Source organism: Balaenoptera physalus, assembly GCF_965194825.1.
Source record: "Balaenoptera physalus genome assembly, chromosome: 9".
NCBI classification, from domain to species: domain Eukaryota; kingdom Metazoa; phylum Chordata; class Mammalia; order Artiodactyla; family Balaenopteridae; genus Balaenoptera; species Balaenoptera physalus.
In genome coordinates, this window is record NC_138888.1 from 75601750 (window position 1) to 75617930 (window position 16181).

Consider the following 16181-nt stretch of genomic DNA (forward strand, 5'->3'; position numbering starts at 1 on the left):
CATTTTCCTTTCTTTAAAAAGAGAGTGAGTAAAACTTACCTCTTCATACTGTCTTCTTGAAAATTTTGCCTGTTTTGAATTTTTTTTATCCATTCCCTACCTCAGCACAATTTTGAGGGCAGGTGTCCTTTACAGCCCTGAGTCCTTGTGAATGGTAAGTGACCATTAGCTGTGGGTTGAAAGCTGCTCTTGCGGGAATCGGCCACATGGCGGCAGCATTTCTCCTTTACCAAATCTGGTTACTAGGTCAACAGAGCCTTACTGGAAGTGGTGTTCTAGGTTGTAAATTAGAATGGCATGTGAGAGGAAAACGCCCTTTAATGTATGTCTCATTACTTCTTGTTGTTATTTTGAACTTAAGTTTTATTTTTTATCACAGCAAACTTGATTACAATGTTTTGTTTGTTCTAGGTGTGCAAGATGTGGTTCTTTCACACATATACATATATCTATTCTTCTTCGGAGCCTTTTCCCATGTAGGTTATGACACAATGTTGAGTAGTCTTCTCTTGGTATTGCGTAGGTCTTTGGTGATTACATATTTCACAGGTGTTTGTATCTCTCTGTTAACCTCAATACGGTAATGTATCCATTCCTCACACCTTTCTAATTGGTGAACCATAAGTTTTTTTATTGATTCTATGATAGTGTTTCTCTGTGGAAATATCTTTGTTTGTATCATTTTTTAGGTAACCCCTATATATGATATGATAGGATATGTGTCTTTCGCTTTCTCACTTACTCCAAGTTGCGTGATTACTTCTAGACTCATCTACGGTGCTGCAAATGGCATTGTTTCATTTTTTCACTAGCTCATATTCCATCTGTACAGGTAGCAGTTCTTCTTTGTCCACCCATCTGTCGGTGGACTTTTTGGTTACTTCCATATCTTGGCTATTGTAATAGTGTGCAATGCAGATTTGCGTGGCTGTGTCCTTCCAATTCTGTCTTCTTAGTTTATAGGTCCAGGAATAGGTCTGCTGGATCACATGGTAGCTCAATGTTTACTTTTTAAAGGCACCTCTGTTCTGTTCTCCTTAGTGGCTCTTTCCAGGTTACGTCCCACTTAAAGTGGAGGGCATGTATTTCTTCCCAGCACCTTCAGGATTTATTCTTTGTAGTTTTTGCTGATGATTATTCTGAGTGGTGTGAGCTGATACCTCTTTGTGGTTGAATTTGCATGTGTCTCATAATGCGTTGAAATTGAGCTTTAAGACATGATCTTTTTATTTTTCCAGCTGTGATTAGAGCTTATTTCTTCACAGTGTTTTCTTAAAGTATGTGTCACCATTTGTAATATTTTGGCCGTTATCTCCCTCAAGACATTTTGAGGGCAGGTTTCATTTACAGCCCTGCAGTACTTGTTCATGTGAAGTGACCATTAGCTCAGGCTTTAAACCTGCTTTGGCAGGTAACGGCCAGAGAGCGGCAGCCTTTCTACGTTTCCCATGCTGGTACTAGGGAAACAGACCTACCGGCCAGTGGTGTTCTTCGGTTATAAATTAGAGTGCAATGTGCCCGGATAAAACCACAAATGTTGATGTCTCCTTGCTTTTGTTTGTTTTTAAATTGAGTTTATATTTATTATTAGAGTAATATTCCATTGTGTACGTGGACCACTTCTTCTTGGTGCATTCCTCGGTTGATGGACATTTTCATTGCTTCCAAGTGCTGGCTATGGTAAATCTTGCTGGCGTACAGGTTTGCCAGCCTGTGACTTTTTGATTCTCATTTTCTCAAGTGATAGGCCAAGCAGTGGTTGTGATTGATTGACTGGTAGCTCAATGTTTCCCTTTTCAAAGCACCTACACTGTGTTTTCATTAGTGGCTCTTTACATGCCCCCCCTTACAACCGAAGGTACGCATTTCTCCACACTCCCTTCACGGTTTATTTTTTGCAGCATTTTTCCTAATGGCCATTCTGACTGCTGTGAGCTGATAGGTTTTTGTAATATGGGTATGCATGTCATTAAAATTTTTTAAATTCGTCATATTCCTACCCCTTTTTCTTTTCTCTTAAAAGAAAAACCCGTGAGTACAATATAGCTCTTGAACTTGTCTTCTTCGAAGCTTGCCCTCTTTTGAAATTTTTGGTCGATTTTTGACCCCAGAAATTTTCTGGAGGGCAGGTATCATTTACAGAACTGCAAGTTGGTGAAAATTTAGTAACCTTTTGCAGTGGGTTCAAAGCTGCTGTTGTGGGAAACGGCCACAAGGAGGTAGCATTTCTCCATTCCCCAATCTGGGTACTAGGGCAGCAGAGCCTTTCTGGAAGTCATTGTCCTAGGTTGTAAATTAGAATGGAAATTGCCAAGAGAAATCCCCATAAGTTTATGTCCCATTACTTCTTCTTGGTTTTTAAAATTTTTTTAATCTGGGTAAAGTTTAGAATATTGTTTGTCCTAGGTGTACACAATCTGGTTCATTTGTACATTATGTATGTCTATTAATGTACAGATCCTCTTCCCATGTAAAATATTACAGTGTTCCGTCGACCTCCCTTGCTATATGTTCGGTGTTTTTGATACATGTATATAATATGTATTTGTATATGTATGGTAACACTAATGTTCATTTCTCAATTTCCCCCCTCCTTTCCTTTCAGATGAGCATAGTTTGTTTTCTAAGCCTGTGAGTGTCTTTCTCTTTGGAAATATGTTCATCTGTGTCAGTTATTAGATAATGCCATAAGTGATAATATAGGATATAGGTGTTTTGCTTTCCGACCTACTTCATGTTTTGTGATTATCTCCAGGCTCAAGTATGGTGCCTCAAAGAGCAGTGCTTCAATGTTTTCCATGGCTAATATTCCATTGTGTACATGGACCACTTCTTCTTGGTGCATTCCTCTGTCGATGGACATTTTCGTTGCTTCCAAGTGTTGCCTATGGTAAATATTGCTGGAGTGCAGGATTTCCAGCCTGTGATTTTTGATTTTCATTTTCTCAGGTGATAGACCCAGCAGTGGGTATGATTGATTGACTGGTACGGTAGCTCAACGTTTACCTTTTCAAGGCAACTCCATTGTGCTTTCATTAGTGGCTCTTGCCACGTCCCCCTTAGAATCGAGGGTACGCATTTCTCCACAATCACGTCAGCATTTATTGTTGGCAGAATTTTTTTTGATGGCCATTATGACTGGTGTGAGCTGATAGGTTTTTGTAATTTGGGTTTACATGTCTGTAAAAATTCCTACAATTCATCATTTTTCCACGGCTTTTTCTTTTCTGTTAAAAGAAAAAAGCAAAAAAGTGTGAGTATAATATACCTCTTCAAATATTCTTTTTGGAAGGTTGCACTCTAGAATTTTTTGGTCGATTTTCGACCTCAGTATTTTTTGGAGGGCAGGTGTCATTTACAGAACTGCAATTGGTGAATACTTAGTGACCTTTTGCAGTGGGTTTAAAGCTGCTGTTGTGGGAAACGGCCACAAGGATGCAGCATTTCTCCATTCCCAAATCTGGGTACTAGGGCAGCAGAGCCATTCTAGAAGTCGTTTGTCTAGGTTGTAAATTTGAATGGAATGTGCCAGGAAAACCCCCCATAAGTCTATGTCTCATTACTCCTAGTTCGTTGTTTTAATTTTTTCAATTGGGGTAATGGTTAGAATGTTGCTTGTCCAAGGTGTACACACTCTGGTTCATCTACATATTCTACATACCTATTTATGTAGAGATCCTCTTCCCTTGTAAATTATTACAGTGTTCCGTAATCCTTCCTTGCTATATGGTCGGTCTTTTTGATATATGTATATAATATGTATTTGTATACATATGGTAACGCTAATCTTCATTTATCCATTCCCCCCACCTTTACTTTTAGATAAGCATAGTTCTTTTTTAATAAGTCTGTGATTGACTTTCTGTGTGGAAATATGTTCATTTGTGTCAGTTATTAGATAACGCCTATAAGTGATATCATAGGATATAGGACTTTTGCTTTCCGACTTACCTCATGTTCTGTGATTATCTCCAAGATCATCTATGGGGCCTCAAAGAGCAGTGTTTCATTGTTTTCCATGGCTAGTATTCATTGTGTACATGGACCACTTCTTCTTTATCCTTTCATCTGTAGATGGACATTTTGGTTGCTTCACTGTCTTGTCTATTGTGAATAAGGCTGCAGTGCAGCTTTTGCAGCCCGGGTCTTCTTCATTCTGGTCTTCTCAGGTGAGAGGCCCATTGGTGCGCCTGCTGGATTGACTGGTACCTCAATTTTTCCTTTTAAACGCAGCTCTTTCCTGTTCTCATTATTAGCGTTTAACCCTTTTACATCTCACCAGCAGCTAGAGGGTACACAGTTCTCTAAAACCTCTTCAGCATTTATTGTTTGTAGACTTTTTGCCAATGGTCAGTCGACTGGTGTGAGTTGAAGACTTTTTGTAGATTAGATTGCATGAGTCTAATACTTCCTGAGGCTGAGCTTTTATCCATTTTCCTTTCTTTAAAAAGAGAGTGAGTAAAACTTACCTCTTCATACTGTCTTCTTGAAAATTTTGCCTGTTTTGAATTTTTTTTATCCATTCCCTACCTCAGCACAATTTTGAGGGCAGGTGTCCTTTACAGCCCTGAGTCCTTGTGAATGGTAAGTGACCATTAGCTGTGGGTTGAAAGCTGCTCTTGCGGGAATCGGCCACATGGCGGCAGCATTTCTCCTTTACCAAATCTGGTTACTAGGTCAACAGAGCCTTACTGGAAGTGGTGTTCTAGGTTGTAAATTAGAATGGCATGTGAGAGGAAAACGCCCTTTAATGTATGTCTCATTACTTCTTGTTGTTATTTTGAACTTAAGTTTTATTTTTTATCACAGCAAACTTGATTACAATGTTTTGTTTGTTCTAGGTGTGCAAGATGTGGTTCTTTCACACATATACATATATCTATTCTTCTTCGGAGCCTTTTCCCATGTAGGTTATGACACAATGTTGAGTAGTCTTCTCTTGGTATTGCGTAGGTCTTTGGTGATTACATATTTCACAGGTGTTTGTATCTCTCTGTTAACCTCAATACGGTAATGTATCCATTCCTCACACCTTTCTAATTGGTGAACCATAAGTTTTTTTATTGATTCTATGATAGTGTTTCTCTGTGGAAATATCTTTGTTTGTATCATTTTTTAGGTAACCCCTATATATGATATGATAGGATATGTGTCTTTCGCTTTCTCACTTACTCCAAGTTGCGTGATTACTTCTAGACTCATCTACGGTGCTGCAAATGGCATTGTTTCATTTTTTCACTAGCTCATATTCCATCTGTACAGGTAGCAGTTCTTCTTTGTCCACCCATCTGTCGGTGGACTTTTTGGTTACTTCCATATCTTGGCTATTGTAATAGTGTGCAATGCAGATTTGCGTGGCTGTGTCCTTCCAATTCTGTCTTCTTCGTTTATAGGTCCAGGAATAGGTCTGCTGGATCACATGGTAGCTCAATGTTTACTTTTTAAAGGCACCTCTGTTCTGTTCTCCTTAGTGGCTCTTTCCAGGTTACGTCCCACTTAAAGTGGAGGGCATGTATTTCTTCCCAGCACCTTCAGGATTTATTCTTTGTAGTTTTTGCTGATGATTATTCTGAGTGGTGTGAGCTGATACCTCTTTGTGGTTGAATTTGCATGTGTCTCATAATGCGTTGAAATTGAGCTTTAAGACATGATCTTTTTATTTTTCCAGCTGTGATTAGAGCTTATTTCTTCACAGTGTTTTCTTAAAGTATGTGTCACCATTTGTAATATTTTGGCCGTTATCTCCCTCAAGACATTTTGAGGGCAGGTTTCATTTACAGCCCTGCAGTACTTGTTCATGTGAAGTGACCATTAGCTCAGGCTTTAAACCTGCTTTGGCAGGTAACGGCCAGAGAGCGGCAGCCTTTCTACGTTTCCCATGCTGGTACTAGGGAAACAGACCTACCGGCCAGTGGTGTTCTTCGGTTATAAATTAGAGTGCAATGTGCCCGGATAAAACCACAAATGTTGATGTCTCCTTGCTTTTGTTTGTTTTTAAATTGAGTTTATATTTATTATTAGAGTAATATTCCATTGTGTACGTGGACCACTTCTTCTTGGTGCATTCCTCGGTTGATGGACATTTTCATTGCTTCCAAGTGCTGGCTATGGTAAATCTTGCTGGCGTACAGGTTTGCCAGCCTGTGACTTTTTGATTCTCATTTTCTCAAGTGATAGGCCAAGCAGTGGTTGTGATTGATTGACTGGTAGCTCAATGTTTCCCTTTTCAAAGCACCTACACTGTGTTTTCATTAGTGGCTCTTTACATGCCCCCCCTTACAACCGAAGGTACGCATTTCTCCACACTCCCTTCACGGTTTATTTTTTGCAGCATTTTTCCTAATGGCCATTCTGACTGCTGTGAGCTGATAGGTTTTTGTAATATGGGTATGCATGTCATTAAAATTTTTTAAATTCGTCATATTCCTACCCCTTTTTCTTTTCTCTTAAAAGAAAAACCCGTGAGTACAATATAGCTCTTGAACTTGTCTTCTTCGAAGCTTGCCCTCTTTTGAAATTTTTGGTCGATTTTTGACCCCAGAAATTTTCTGGAGGGCAGGTATCATTTACAGAACTGCAAGTTGGTGAAAATTTAGTAACCTTTTGCAGTGGGTTCAAAGCTGCTGTTGTGGGAAACGGCCACAAGGAGGTAGCATTTCTCCATTCCCCAATCTGGGTACTAGGGCAGCAGAGCCTTTCTGGAAGTCATTGTCCTAGGTTGTAAATTAGAATGGAAATTGCCAAGAGAAATCCCCATAAGTTTATGTCCCATTACTTCTTCTTGGTTTTTAAAATTTTTTTAATCTGGGTAAAGTTTAGAATATTGTTTGTCCTAGGTGTACACAATCTGGTTCATTTGTACATTATGTATGTCTATTAATGTACAGATCCTCTTCCCATGTAAAATATTACAGTGTTCCGTCGACCTCCCTTGCTATATGTTCGGTGTTTTTGATACATGTATATAATATGTATTTGTATATGTATGGTAACACTAATGTTCATTTCTCAATTTCCCCCCTCCTTTCCTTTCAGATGAGCATAGTTTGTTTTCTAAGCCTGTGAGTGTCTTTCTCTTTGGAAATATGTTCATCTGTGTCAGTTATTAGATAATGCCATAAGTGATAATATAGGATATAGGTGTTTTGCTTTCCGACCTACTTCATGTTTTGTGATTATCTCCAGGCTCAAGTATGGTGCCTCAAAGAGCAGTGCTTCAATGTTTTCCATGGCTAATATTCCATTGTGTACATGGACCACTTCTTCTTGGTGCATTCCTCTGTCGATGGACATTTTCGTTGCTTCCAAGTGTTGCCTATGGTAAATATTGCTGGAGTGCAGGATTTCCAGCCTGTGATTTTTGATTTTCATTTTCTCAGGTGATAGACCCAGCAGTGGGTATGATTGATTGACTGGTACGGTAGCTCAACGTTTACCTTTTCAAGGCAACTCCATTGTGCTTTCATTAGTGGCTCTTGCCACGTCCCCCTTAGAATCGAGGGTACGCATTTCTCCACAATCACGTCAGCATTTATTGTTGGCAGAATTTTTTTTGATGGCCATTATGACTGGTGTGAGCTGATAGGTTTTTGTAATTTGGGTTTACATGTCTGTAAAAATTCCTACAATTCATCATTTTTCCACGGCTTTTTCTTTTCTGTTAAAAGAAAAAAGCAAAAAAGTGTGAGTATAATATACCTCTTCAAATATTCTTTTTGGAAGGTTGCACTCTAGAATTTTTTGGTCGATTTTCGACCTCAGTATTTTTTGGAGGGCAGGTGTCATTTACAGAACTGCAATTGGTGAATACTTAGTGACCTTTTGCAGTGGGTTTAAAGCTGCTGTTGTGGGAAACGGCCACAAGGATGCAGCATTTCTCCATTCCCAAATCTGGGTACTAGGGCAGCAGAGCCATTCTAGAAGTCGTTTGTCTAGGTTGTAAATTTGAATGGAATGTGCCAGGAAAACCCCCCATAAGTCTATGTCTCATTACTCCTAGTTCGTTGTTTTAATTTTTTCAATTGGGGTAATGGTTAGAATGTTGCTTGTCCAAGGTGTACACACTCTGGTTCATCTACATATTCTACATACCTATTTATGTAGAGATCCTCTTCCCTTGTAAATTATTACAGTGTTCCGTAATCCTTCCTTGCTATATGGTCGGTCTTTTTGATATATGTATATAATATGTATTTGTATACATATGGTAACGCTAATCTTCATTTATCCATTCCCCCCACCTTTACTTTTAGATAAGCATAGTTCTTTTTTAATAAGTCTGTGATTGACTTTCTGTGTGGAAATATGTTCATTTGTGTCAGTTATTAGATAACGCCTATAAGTGATATCATAGGATATAGGACTTTTGCTTTCCGACTTACCTCATGTTCTGTGATTATCTCCAAGATCATCTATGGGGCCTCAAAGAGCAGTGTTTCATTGTTTTCCATGGCTAGTATTCATTGTGTACATGGACCACTTCTTCTTTATCCTTTCATCTGTAGATGGACATTTTGGTTGCTTCACTGTCTTGTCTATTGTGAATAAGGCTGCAGTGCAGCTTTTGCAGCCCGGGTCTTCTTCATTCTGGTCTTCTCAGGTGAGAGGCCCATTGGTGCGCCTGCTGGATTGACTGGTACCTCAATTTTTCCTTTTAAACGCAGCTCTTTCCTGTTCTCATTATTAGCGTTTAACCCTTTTACATCTCACCAGCAGCTAGAGGGTACACAGTTCTCTAAAACCTCTTCAGCATTTATTGTTTGTAGACTTTTTGCCAATGGTCAGTCGACTGGTGTGAGTTGAAGACTTTTTGTAGATTAGATTGCATGAGTCTAATACTTCCTGAGGCTGAGCTTTTATCCATTTTCCTTTCTTTAAAAAGAGAGTGAGTAAAACTTACCTCTTCATACTGTCTTCTTGAAAATTTTGCCTGTTTTGAATTTTTTTTATCCATTCCCTACCTCAGCACAATTTTGAGGGCAGGTGTCCTTTACAGCCCTGAGTCCTTGTGAATGGTAAGTGACCATTAGCTGTGGGTTGAAAGCTGCTCTTGCGGGAATCGGCCACATGGCGGCAGCATTTCTCCTTTACCAAATCTGGTTACTAGGTCAACAGAGCCTTACTGGAAGTGGTGTTCTAGGTTGTAAATTAGAATGGCATGTGAGAGGAAAACGCCCTTTAATGTATGTCTCATTACTTCTTGTTGTTATTTTGAACTTAAGTTTTATTTTTTATCACAGCAAACTTGATTACAATGTTTTGTTTGTTCTAGGTGTGCAAGATGTGGTTCTTTCACACATATACATATATCTATTCTTCTTCGGAGCCTTTTCCCATGTAGGTTATGACACAATGTTGAGTAGTCTTCTCTTGGTATTGCGTAGGTCTTTGGTGATTACATATTTCACAGGTGTTTGTATCTCTCTGTTAACCTCAATACGGTAATGTATCCATTCCTCACACCTTTCTAATTGGTGAACCATAAGTTTTTTTATTGATTCTATGATAGTGTTTCTCTGTGGAAATATCTTTGTTTGTATCATTTTTTAGGTAACCCCTATATATGATATGATAGGATATGTGTCTTTCGCTTTCTCACTTACTCCAAGTTGCGTGATTACTTCTAGACTCATCTACGGTGCTGCAAATGGCATTGTTTCATTTTTTCACTAGCTCATATTCCATCTGTACAGGTAGCAGTTCTTCTTTGTCCACCCATCTGTCGGTGGACTTTTTGGTTACTTCCATATCTTGGCTATTGTAATAGTGTGCAATGCAGATTTGCGTGGCTGTGTCCTTCCAATTCTGTCTTCTTAGTTTATAGGTCCAGGAATAGGTCTGCTGGATCACATGGTAGCTCAATGTTTACTTTTTAAAGGCACCTCTGTTCTGTTCTCCTTAGTGGCTCTTTCCAGGTTACGTCCCACTTAAAGTGGAGGGCATGTATTTCTTCCCAGCACCTTCAGGATTTATTCTTTGTAGTTTTTGCTGATGATTATTCTGAGTGGTGTGAGCTGATACCTCTTTGTGGTTGAATTTGCATGTGTCTCATAATGCGTTGAAATTGAGCTTTAAGACATGATCTTTTTATTTTTCCAGCTGTGATTAGAGCTTATTTCTTCACAGTGTTTTCTTAAAGTATGTGTCACCATTTGTAATATTTTGGCCGTTATCTCCCTCAAGACATTTTGAGGGCAGGTTTCATTTACAGCCCTGCAGTACTTGTTCATGTGAAGTGACCATTAGCTCAGGCTTTAAACCTGCTTTGGCAGGTAACGGCCAGAGAGCGGCAGCCTTTCTACGTTTCCCATGCTGGTACTAGGGAAACAGACCTACCGGCCAGTGGTGTTCTTCGGTTATAAATTAGAGTGCAATGTGCCCGGATAAAACCACAAATGTTGATGTCTCCTTGCTTTTGTTTGTTTTTAAATTGAGTTTATATTTATTATTAGAGTAATATTCCATTGTGTACGTGGACCACTTCTTCTTGGTGCATTCCTCGGTTGATGGACATTTTCATTGCTTCCAAGTGCTGGCTATGGTAAATCTTGCTGGCGTACAGGTTTGCCAGCCTGTGACTTTTTGATTCTCATTTTCTCAAGTGATAGGCCAAGCAGTGGTTGTGATTGATTGACTGGTAGCTCAATGTTTCCCTTTTCAAAGCACCTACACTGTGTTTTCATTAGTGGCTCTTTACATGCCCCCCCTTACAACCGAAGGTACGCATTTCTCCACACTCCCTTCACGGTTTATTTTTTGCAGCATTTTTCCTAATGGCCATTCTGACTGCTGTGAGCTGATAGGTTTTTGTAATATGGGTATGCATGTCATTAAAATTTTTTAAATTCGTCATATTCCTACCCCTTTTTCTTTTCTCTTAAAAGAAAAACCCGTGAGTACAATATAGCTCTTGAACTTGTCTTCTTCGAAGCTTGCCCTCTTTTGAAATTTTTGGTCGATTTTTGACCCCAGAAATTTTCTGGAGGGCAGGTATCATTTACAGAACTGCAAGTTGGTGAAAATTTAGTAACCTTTTGCAGTGGGTTCAAAGCTGCTGTTGTGGGAAACGGCCACAAGGAGGTAGCATTTCTCCATTCCCCAATCTGGGTACTAGGGCAGCAGAGCCTTTCTGGAAGTCATTGTCCTAGGTTGTAAATTAGAATGGAAATTGCCAAGAGAAATCCCCATAAGTTTATGTCCCATTACTTCTTCTTGGTTTTTAAAATTTTTTTAATCTGGGTAAAGTTTAGAATATTGTTTGTCCTAGGTGTACACAATCTGGTTCATTTGTACATTATGTATGTCTATTAATGTACAGATCCTCTTCCCATGTAAAATATTACAGTGTTCCGTCGACCTCCCTTGCTATATGTTCGGTGTTTTTGATACATGTATATAATATGTATTTGTATATGTATGGTAACACTAATGTTCATTTCTCAATTTCCCCCCTCCTTTCCTTTCAGATGAGCATAGTTTGTTTTCTAAGCCTGTGAGTGTCTTTCTCTTTGGAAATATGTTCATCTGTGTCAGTTATTAGATAATGCCATAAGTGATAATATAGGATATAGGTGTTTTGCTTTCCGACCTACTTCATGTTTTGTGATTATCTCCAGGCTCAAGTATGGTGCCTCAAAGAGCAGTGCTTCAATGTTTTCCATGGCTAATATTCCATTGTGTACATGGACCACTTCTTCTTGGTGCATTCCTCTGTCGATGGACATTTTCGTTGCTTCCAAGTGTTGCCTATGGTAAATATTGCTGGAGTGCAGGATTTCCAGCCTGTGATTTTTGATTTTCATTTTCTCAGGTGATAGACCCAGCAGTGGGTATGATTGATTGACTGGTACGGTAGCTCAACGTTTACCTTTTCAAGGCAACTCCATTGTGCTTTCATTAGTGGCTCTTGCCACGTCCCCCTTAGAATCGAGGGTACGCATTTCTCCACAATCACGTCAGCATTTATTGTTGGCAGAATTTTTTTTGATGGCCATTATGACTGGTGTGAGCTGATAGGTTTTTGTAATTTGGGTTTACATGTCTGTAAAAATTCCTACAATTCATCATTTTTCCACGGCTTTTTCTTTTCTGTTAAAAGAAAAAAGCAAAAAAGTGTGAGTATAATATACCTCTTCAAATATTCTTTTTGGAAGGTTGCACTCTAGAATTTTTTGGTCGATTTTCGACCTCAGTATTTTTTGGAGGGCAGGTGTCATTTACAGAACTGCAATTGGTGAATACTTAGTGACCTTTTGCAGTGGGTTTAAAGCTGCTGTTGTGGGAAACGGCCACAAGGATGCAGCATTTCTCCATTCCCAAATCTGGGTACTAGGGCAGCAGAGCCATTCTAGAAGTCGTTTGTCTAGGTTGTAAATTTGAATGGAATGTGCCAGGAAAACCCCCCATAAGTCTATGTCTCATTACTCCTAGTTCGTTGTTTTAATTTTTTCAATTGGGGTAATGGTTAGAATGTTGCTTGTCCAAGGTGTACACACTCTGGTTCATCTACATATTCTACATACCTATTTATGTAGAGATCCTCTTCCCTTGTAAATTATTACAGTGTTCCGTAATCCTTCCTTGCTATATGGTCGGTCTTTTTGATATATGTATATAATATGTATTTGTATACATATGGTAACGCTAATCTTCATTTATCCATTCCCCCCACCTTTACTTTTAGATAAGCATAGTTCTTTTTTAATAAGTCTGTGATTGACTTTCTGTGTGGAAATATGTTCATTTGTGTCAGTTATTAGATAACGCCTATAAGTGATATCATAGGATATAGGACTTTTGCTTTCCGACTTACCTCATGTTCTGTGATTATCTCCAAGATCATCTATGGGGCCTCAAAGAGCAGTGTTTCATTGTTTTCCATGGCTAGTATTCATTGTGTACATGGACCACTTCTTCTTTATCCTTTCATCTGTAGATGGACATTTTGGTTGCTTCACTGTCTTGTCTATTGTGAATAAGGCTGCAGTGCAGCTTTTGCAGCCCGGGTCTTCTTCATTCTGGTCTTCTCAGGTGAGAGGCCCATTGGTGCGCCTGCTGGATTGACTGGTACCTCAATTTTTCCTTTTAAACGCAGCTCTTTCCTGTTCTCATTATTAGCGTTTAACCCTTTTACATCTCACCAGCAGCTAGAGGGTACACAGTTCTCTAAAACCTCTTCAGCATTTATTGTTTGTAGACTTTTTGCCAATGGTCAGTCGACTGGTGTGAGTTGAAGACTTTTTGTAGATTAGATTGCATGAGTCTAATACTTCCTGAGGCTGAGCTTTTATCCATTTTCCTTTCTTTAAAAAGAGAGTGAGTAAAACTTACCTCTTCATACTGTCTTCTTGAAAATTTTGCCTGTTTTGAATTTTTTTTATCCATTCCCTACCTCAGCACAATTTTGAGGGCAGGTGTCCTTTACAGCCCTGAGTCCTTGTGAATGGTAAGTGACCATTAGCTGTGGGTTGAAAGCTGCTCTTGCGGGAATCGGCCACATGGCGGCAGCATTTCTCCTTTACCAAATCTGGTTACTAGGTCAACAGAGCCTTACTGGAAGTGGTGTTCTAGGTTGTAAATTAGAATGGCATGTGAGAGGAAAACGCCCTTTAATGTATGTCTCATTACTTCTTGTTGTTATTTTGAACTTAAGTTTTATTTTTTATCACAGCAAACTTGATTACAATGTTTTGTTTGTTCTAGGTGTGCAAGATGTGGTTCTTTCACACATATACATATATCTATTCTTCTTCGGAGCCTTTTCCCATGTAGGTTATGACACAATGTTGAGTAGTCTTCTCTTGGTATTGCGTAGGTCTTTGGTGATTACATATTTCACAGGTGTTTGTATCTCTCTGTTAACCTCAATACGGTAATGTATCCATTCCTCACACCTTTCTAATTGGTGAACCATAAGTTTTTTTATTGATTCTATGATAGTGTTTCTCTGTGGAAATATCTTTGTTTGTATCATTTTTTAGGTAACCCCTATATATGATATGATAGGATATGTGTCTTTCGCTTTCTCACTTACTCCAAGTTGCGTGATTACTTCTAGACTCATCTACGGTGCTGCAAATGGCATTGTTTCATTTTTTCACTAGCTCATATTCCATCTGTACAGGTAGCAGTTCTTCTTTGTCCACCCATCTGTCGGTGGACTTTTTGGTTACTTCCATATCTTGGCTATTGTAATAGTGTGCAATGCAGATTTGCGTGGCTGTGTCCTTCCAATTCTGTCTTCTTAGTTTATAGGTCCAGGAATAGGTCTGCTGGATCACATGGTAGCTCAATGTTTACTTTTTAAAGGCACCTCTGTTCTGTTCTCCTTAGTGGCTCTTTCCAGGTTACGTCCCACTTAAAGTGGAGGGCATGTATTTCTTCCCAGCACCTTCAGGATTTATTCTTTGTAGTTTTTGCTGATGATTATTCTGAGTGGTGTGAGCTGATACCTCTTTGTGGTTGAATTTGCATGTGTCTCATAATGCGTTGAAATTGAGCTTTAAGACATGATCTTTTTATTTTTCCAGCTGTGATTAGAGCTTATTTCTTCACAGTGTTTTCTTAAAGTATGTGTCACCATTTGTAATATTTTGGCCGTTATCTCCCTCAAGACATTTTGAGGGCAGGTTTCATTTACAGCCCTGCAGTACTTGTTCATGTGAAGTGACCATTAGCTCAGGCTTTAAACCTGCTTTGGCAGGTAACGGCCAGAGAGCGGCAGCCTTTCTACGTTTCCCATGCTGGTACTAGGGAAACAGACCTACCGGCCAGTGGTGTTCTTCGGTTATAAATTAGAGTGCAATGTGCCCGGATAAAACCACAAATGTTGATGTCTCCTTGCTTTTGTTTGTTTTTAAATTGAGTTTATATTTATTATTAGAGTAATATTCCATTGTGTACGTGGACCACTTCTTCTTGGTGCATTCCTCGGTTGATGGACATTTTCATTGCTTCCAAGTGCTGGCTATGGTAAATCTTGCTGGCGTACAGGTTTGCCAGCCTGTGACTTTTTGATTCTCATTTTCTCAAGTGATAGGCCAAGCAGTGGTTGTGATTGATTGACTGGTAGCTCAATGTTTCCCTTTTCAAAGCACCTACACTGTGTTTTCATTAGTGGCTCTTTACATGCCCCCCCTTACAACCGAAGGTACGCATTTCTCCACACTCCCTTCACGGTTTATTTTTTGCAGCATTTTTCCTAATGGCCATTCTGACTGCTGTGAGCTGATAGGTTTTTGTAATATGGGTATGCATGTCATTAAAATTTTTTAAATTCGTCATATTCCTACCCCTTTTTCTTTTCTCTTAAAAGAAAAACCCGTGAGTACAATATAGCTCTTGAACTTGTCTTCTTCGAAGCTTGCCCTCTTTTGAATTTTTTGGTCGATTTTTGACCCCAGAAATTTTCTGGAGGGCAGGTATCATTTACAGAACTGCAAGTTGCTGAAAATTTAGTGACCTTTTGCAGTGGGTTCAAAGCTGCTGTTGTGGGAAACGGCCACAAGGAGGTAGCATTTCTCCATTCCCCAATCTGGGTACTAGGGCAGCAGAGCCTTTCTGGAAGTCATTGTCCTAGGTTGTAAATTAGAATGGAAATTGCCAGGAGAAATCCCCATAAGTTTATGTCTCATTACTTCTTCTTGGTTTTTAAAATTTTTTTAATCTGGGTAAAGTTTAGAATATTGTTTGTCCTAGGTGTACACAATCTGGTTCATTTGTACATTATGTATGTCTATTAATGTACAGATCCTCTTCCCATGTAAAATATTACAGTGTTCCGTCGACCTCCCTTGCTATATGTTCGGTGTTTTTGATACATGTATATAATATGTATTTGTATATGTATGGTAACACTAATGTTCATTTCTCAATTTCCCCCCTCCTTTCCTTTCAGATGAGCATAGTTTGTTTTCTAAGCCTGTGAGTGTCTTTCTCTTTGGAAATATGTTCATCTGTGTCAGTTATTAGATAATGCCATAAGTGATAATATAGGATATAGGTGTTTTGCTTTCCGACCTACTTCATGTTTTGTGATTATCTCCAGGCTCAAGTATGGTGCCTCAAAGAGCAGTGCTTCAATGTTTTCCATGGCTAATATTCCATTGTGTACATGGACCACTTCTTCTTGGTGCATTCCTCTGTCGATGGACATTTTCGTTGCTTCCAAGTGTTGCCTATGG